Source organism: Athene noctua, chromosome 2 (assembly GCF_965140245.1).
Source record: "Athene noctua chromosome 2, bAthNoc1.hap1.1, whole genome shotgun sequence".
Classification (NCBI taxonomy): domain Eukaryota; kingdom Metazoa; phylum Chordata; class Aves; order Strigiformes; family Strigidae; genus Athene; species Athene noctua.
The window spans coordinates 38609525-38616407 of record NC_134038.1 but is presented as its reverse complement, the minus strand read 5'-3'; positions in this window follow the sequence as shown (position 1 = coordinate 38616407).

The window sequence follows — 6883 nt, the reverse complement described above, 5'->3', positions numbered from 1 at the left end:
ATACTGGGCATGATCTTGTATGGTATTAAATACTGCATTGGCCAGTTTTGGTCTGTTACTCTGGATATGCTCCCTCCCAGTTTCTTGTGTACCTGCACACTAGTAGGACATGGGAGGTTGAGAGAAGTCTTTGATTTCTTAGTGGCAACTAAAAACACCAGTACATTATCAACATCCTTCTCATAGCAAATTCCATACTGAATCCAAGACACAGCACTATTCTAGCTACTAAGAAGGGGAAAAAAAAATATGATCTCTATCAAAACCAAAATCAGGACAACACATTTTGCAAATCAAAAAACTGCAACAAGAACTGCCTGAAAATATTCTGTTCGTAGTCATTAGGCAAAAACCCCACATCTCCCAAATGATCTCTCAGAGTTCCCAAATTTTAAAAAAAAAAAAAAGGTAAGGGAAATAAAAAGTTACCAGTGTACAATGGCAAGCACTTTGGTCCAGCCACCACCTGAACTTTAGGGATCCGTGCATGTAGATTCAGCTTCAAACCTCATGACATCTCTCCTGAGCAGAAAGATCCACAGTCCTCCTGGTATCAGCACTTTGTAGCCACACAGAGATGCTGACAGTTGAGGATGCCACTGGTCCTGCTCTCTTAGCTCTTGAGATTTTAACTAAATTAATATTATCTTTTTCTCCCATCCTACCATAGTCAGACCTTAGACACTCGTGGTGAATTTTTCCAACATTTTTAATTATTTGCACTTTTGACTGTTTAAGCAGGGCTGGCTCCAAGCAACTTTGCAGAACATGCTTGGCCTTTGCTATGAATGCAAGTAATAGAGTTTGAAGGAGGTAGAAGGACACAGTAGGCCAGGATTGCTGATGAAAGCCAGGCCCATTGTTGGCTTTTCCACCCACAGAGCTGAGGTGCCACGGGGCAGAGAGGTGGGCTGGAGGGGGGGTGCTCGTGCCACCCTTGTCACAGAGCCCAGCACCAAACCATGGAAGTGGGAAACAGAACAGGATCAGAGGTTGCAGATGCTTCTACTGAAATTGCTCTTGCAACCACTAATTCCCTTCAGGGCAACATTTCTTTTCTCACCTTGCTCTTACCTGTTCATTTAAAGCTGGAAATTAGAGAAACACTCATGCTTACTCCCACCTTCCCCAAGGGCAAGGAACTCAATGATAACCCCAGCAGGGCCAGGCTGGGTTATAAAAACAGACCCAGATCAGTTCTGGGCAAACCCTTATCATCCAGAAACATTAGATGTAAAACCACTGACAGCATCTGTCATGAGCTGAACTGAGGCTCTGGACCCAAAAACTCTTTTGAACACGACTTCCAGTGGTGGATTCTGCAGCTATTTACAGACATGTTGCTGAGGGCCATTCACTATATGCATGAGCTGGGAACACCTCAGGTGTGGAGAAATTCTCCCCACCATGTCTTTATATCCATGTCTGCTACCAAGCTGCAGCTGACGGAGGGAGTCAGATGCCACCCACTGTCACTGAGCTCCTCAGGAGCTCTGCAGGGGGAGAAGCATCTGCTGTCAGCCAGCCAGCCAGCCCTGCACCGCAGCCAGCCCTGGCTCTCCTCTCCGGGGTCAGTATTGATGGAAGCCCTGTGCCTGCTCGGACCTTTGCCAATCTCCAAAAGTGTGACCTCGGGTGACCCAGGCCACGTTTGTCATTTTTGCCCAACCAGCCAGACAAAAGCAATGAAAGATGTAATACGTTTTACACATTTGCCCAATGCAATTAGCAACAGGCTCTCAGTTGAGGGGCTGTATTGTCACACTCAGCTGGAGCCAGCTAAGCTGATTTGTCCAGGCTTGCAAAACTCCCCTTTCACAGACCAGTGACTACGGTCAAAGGACAAACTGACAAGGTCCCATCTTGGCCCCAGCTGCCAAAAAGTCCACCCCCTCCACCTGGCCCTACAGGGAGGTGGGAAGTCTTGAAGAGCGCTGGGTTTTTTTTCTCCCTCGGGCTCCCTGTTGGACAACCAGGTCCAGGCTGGAGGAGTTTCCAGGCTCCCTCATTCTCCTGTCGTGGGCTGGAGGTCTCCCACCCGAGCCTGGCTTGCCAAGTTGCCAAAACATCCGTGCCAACACTGCAGGCCAGTATTTGCAAACTACACGACATACGAACACAAGTGTAACCATTGCTTACTGCTGGCCAAGGAAAAACACTTGCACTTTGGTAAGCACCAGCAAGGGCACAAAAGGAGCATAAACTCAGCAAACACAGGATGCTCCATACCCGGTCACTGCAAGTTCGCTAAAGGAGAGGTTGTATTAACCACAACAACAACAAAAAAGAGGAAAGGGGGGGGGGAAGAAAAGAAAAAGCTTTTCCCGCCAAAAATTATGCGGCAGCAGGTCTACAGAGTGTCTGCCAGATGACCCGCTTGTCACACTCATAATTGCTTCCCATCTGGTGTCTGGAGCACACAAAGCCTGGCCGTTTGCCAGCGCAGGACGACGCACAAACTGGCCTACTTCTGGTGACACAGGCCCTCCAGACACCGCTGATCCGCTCTTTCCGTATGGCTGAGGAGAACGTGGCATTCATTTGTAAATTGCCGGCGGCTGATTTATCCAGCTATTCGGGCCTGCCGCTCAGCCCAGCTAACGCTTCCCCTCTGCTGCGTGGCGCAGCCTGAGCCCTGGTGCTGGGGCAAGTCCTCTCCAGCACCAAGTTGCCACAAATGCACGCTTGCCAGCATGAGAAGTAGGCAAACGAGGGTGCTGTCCCCCTATAATCCACTCAGCTTTTAAGACGAGCGCGGCAAGCCCATCATCACTACACGTGCATGCAAGCACACCCTCAACTGTTCTGATTTACAAAGCTGATTGCTTTCCCAAACTTTGTCTTTCCATCTAATGTACATGCATAGCTTACTTTGTTCATATAGTTCCTACAAAGACTTTTGAGGCACTTTATATCACTGCTTATGAGCACAGTCTTTCAATGAGCAGTTTTCTCTGGGTTTTGTCTGGTTTATGGGTTTGTTCTTTTTTTAAAAAAATAATTCTTTAACTGGTGTAAGCACTCGATACCCTCAGAAATCTCAGTAAATATTTCTTAATCCATGGGATAGACCATTTTAAAGCAGAGTGCACAACAGTCACTACAGCATTCTCTAAACTTGTGTTGGTTATGCAACCACCAAACACCACTTTTACAGGAGTAACTAAGATCAAGCAATGGCCAACTGTCAGCAAGGCAGTAAATGCTGAGTAAGCAGAATTCTCCCTCCCCAGAAGACAAAAGCACCCTTTCCCCTCAGACTGTGACACATGAGAGTTGCAGACGTACATCATTGCCAGTCAATGCTCAGCCTGTTCCCATCTTCCATGTGCTAAGGCCATTAATATCCATATTCTCTGTAGTCGAAGGGTGTGACAACACAGGAAATCATGCCAGGCAAGTAATCCAGAGGACTCTCTAAAAATAAACCTAAAGAAGAAACCCAAATTTCTGTAAAAGTTAGTAGCAGGTAGACAGAATTCCCTTTGCAACAGCAACCGTATCACTGGAGTCATGCAGACCAACAGCAGGCATCATCAGAGGACATCTTTCAGTTCTGTACCTCACAAAAACACACACAGCAATGAAGCAGAAAACAAAATTAAAAAAGAAAACCAAACCACAGCACAGGTTGATACTGAAGAATGCTGTATTGCACATCTCTTACTCCAAATGCAAACAGAAGCTGCACTACTGAGGTTTCTTCCTAATCAATAAGGTGGAATACTGTGGGTATGAGCATTCAGATTTTTACTTTATACACAGATGTAAGATTATGTATAAATGCCCAAATCTTACCTGTTCTTCCAACACATCATGCTAGCAGAACTACAAGGATTCTATTGTTCCCTTCAGCTGCAGGGCAAGAATCCAACCCACTCAAGGGATAAGCTGGCTGTCTCCAGGGGAAGCCACACAGACCAGTATGCTGCAGCTTCAAGAGGGACCAATCTTTTGGCTCAGCTGGCACAGAAACAGTAATCCACAGCTTCCTCATGAAAGTAAACATTTAAGCCTGTAAACCTTCAGCTTATTCAAGGTCAAAGAAACTTATGGGAAAAAAAAAATGTAATGAGGTCTAGCATTAGAAGACACGGGTGTATTTTCTGCCAAGGTACTGAACCTTTATTTGAATGTTTGTCACAAAACCAAATGCAAGAATCAATTCCAGTTTCAGAATTTTTGTTGTTTGCATTGTGATGGACCTTGGTCACAGGTACAGTGCAACTGTGGTCAGTTAATATCCAGTGTTAAAACCCTTATTTCATGAAGCTTGATTTCCTCACAACATTGCATCAGTTTTAGCTTGGTGCAACTCTACTATTCTCATGTAAAATTAGAGTATTAGCAATAGGAACTGGGCTTATTCTCACCAATCAATTCCTTAAAGACCATTTCTTCCAAGTAAAAGCCAGGCCCACGAGTAAAGCTTCCAGTGGCTTTATATAATCATACTCAGGGCTGTAGTTCCTCTCAAGTTTGGCTTACTGGCTGTCCTTCTGCTCTACTTTCTTTCATTGAACAAAGTTGACACAGAAAAATGAACTAGTCACATCATTAGACTTCACTTTCACCTACCCACACCTCACCCCAATTCCAGACATCATCAGCCAGCCACGGCAAGAGCAAACACAGTACAGTTAGCCCACCCTGCTTGTCCCCAGCAATGGAAAACTTCACACATGCAGACACGAGCAGGTCTGCCGGACATTCATACCACGGCCTGGATACAACAGCTGGAACCCCCGAAGCCTCAGTAACAGTCACAGTTTGCCTATGCAGCTCAAAGCCAGATGATACAAATTACCAGGACTTATTTCTGAAGAACTGGCTTGTATTAGTCCCTCTTGTCCTTTTCCTTCAACAGATTATCTTATTAATTGTTTGCCATTTGTACTTTGCCACAAAACTGGGAAAGGCAATAGGTATTATCTATTGCATGCTCATGTTTCTAGCAAAATAAGAGAATCAAAGTCTAACACTAATTTTGTTTGTGAGTACTAGTTAGGGGGAAAAAAAAATCACACTGCACAGCTTACACTTGCACTTACCTCCCAAGACCCAGGCACACATACTAAAATATGACTTCTACCATATAAATGAAAGGAATGTAAAAAAGCTTTACACTAGGAACATCCTTCTTCCCTCAAGTCTCCTATACATAAATATTTGTTAAAGCTTTGAGAGACAAATACAAACTGTTAACCAAATACAAGTAGGCTTAGTAGGTTGGGTTCAAGCATGTACTGCCAAGGGCCTCCATTCTGCTGTGTAACCCACTGACTCCCATAATTGCTGTTTGTCTCTGCTCACTCCAGAAAAAGCTTTTTTCTTGCAGTTGCACATGCACGCATACATACACGTTGCATTTATGAGCACCGAGTGTTTAAGTTCTCAAATAAAAGGCACTTACAGTAACCTGGTACATAGATGCTTTATTTCTGACATTAATATGGTTGTATTGTGAGATTCTCTTACATAAAAGTTTGTAGTACAACAAAAACTAAGATAAACAAGGCATTTGTTGCACATTATGTCAAACCATAAAACAAAAATATGGAGTAATATGTATTTAGGTTTCATGCAAGTTTGGCTGCTGCATGTACAATGTACTTATAAACTGAAAGTAATGCAAATGCACACAACATTCAGAAAGTAATAAAAGATGCCTGACATATGAAAGATTAAAACCTTCCCACTAAAGCAACAAAGTAGGAGTTAACTAAACGATCCAACCAATACCAACACAAATTAATACTACTTAACATAAATCTATGCTTAAACTTGGTATAGGCAGTTTTGGTGATACCACTTCTACTGAAATATCCAGATTCTAGGTATTCATTCTCTCTCAATGTCTTATTTCATTTTTTTGTGAATTAAATGCTGTCTCCAGCATTAAATGTTGCTGTTAAATCCATTCTGGTAGCACACACCTAGATCTAGTACTGCCAAGAATTCCAATTGCCTCCTCTCAATTTTCACAGGTGAGGAGTAATCCTGGCATGATGGGTATTTTCTGATCCCTTGCTTATATAGGATTGCCCTCCCCTTAAAAGTTTGATGTGAATTACAAACTGCTAAAAATGTTTATGCCTACTACTATCATAGCCAGGCAAATATTCAATATCAAAAAGCTCATAAAAATAAGGATTGTATAAGCTTTGAGATGTTTAAAAAAGTTTAATAACCCATTACCTTCCTTGTGCCACTCATCACACTAAAATTCTCCATTAATAAATTATTCTCTACCATCTCTGATATTAAAGTGATAGGAATACTTTCCACACCCTGCATAGTACTGGTTGATCTCATAAAGTTAACTAGAGAACCTGACATCATTTTTGTAATTTTACATACAGTGCATATGATGCTCGCTCTTTCCATCTCTCATAGCAGCAAGCCGATTCTGCCACTATCTGTAGCAGCACACCCGGGAGTGGAGAGGAAGAGTGTTTGAATTATAAATAACTAAAACTACAGTGTACAATTCTATTTACCTGTCAGTATTTGTTGATAGCATACCATTATAACTTGCTCAAAATTAACTACATAAAAATCTCTACAACAAAAGCAAACCAAAACATTCCTTCAAAAACAAACAAAGACATAAGTGCAAATACCTAAAATAGGCAACTAAAGCAACTGTTGTGACCTGTATACCTTTAAATAAGGACAAAGATTTTTCATAAATAAAAGAATGTTCTCTTTGCTCTTCAAACATTTAGTAAGTAAATAATGGTCAAACTTAAGTGCAGAAACAATTGTTTGGAGATCCAAGGTGCCAAGTTTCTTGTTTCTTTTTTTTTTTTTTTTTTAATATATATATTTAAAATGCATTAGTTTTTAGTACCTATGCAGGATGAAGTACTCCTGGGTCACA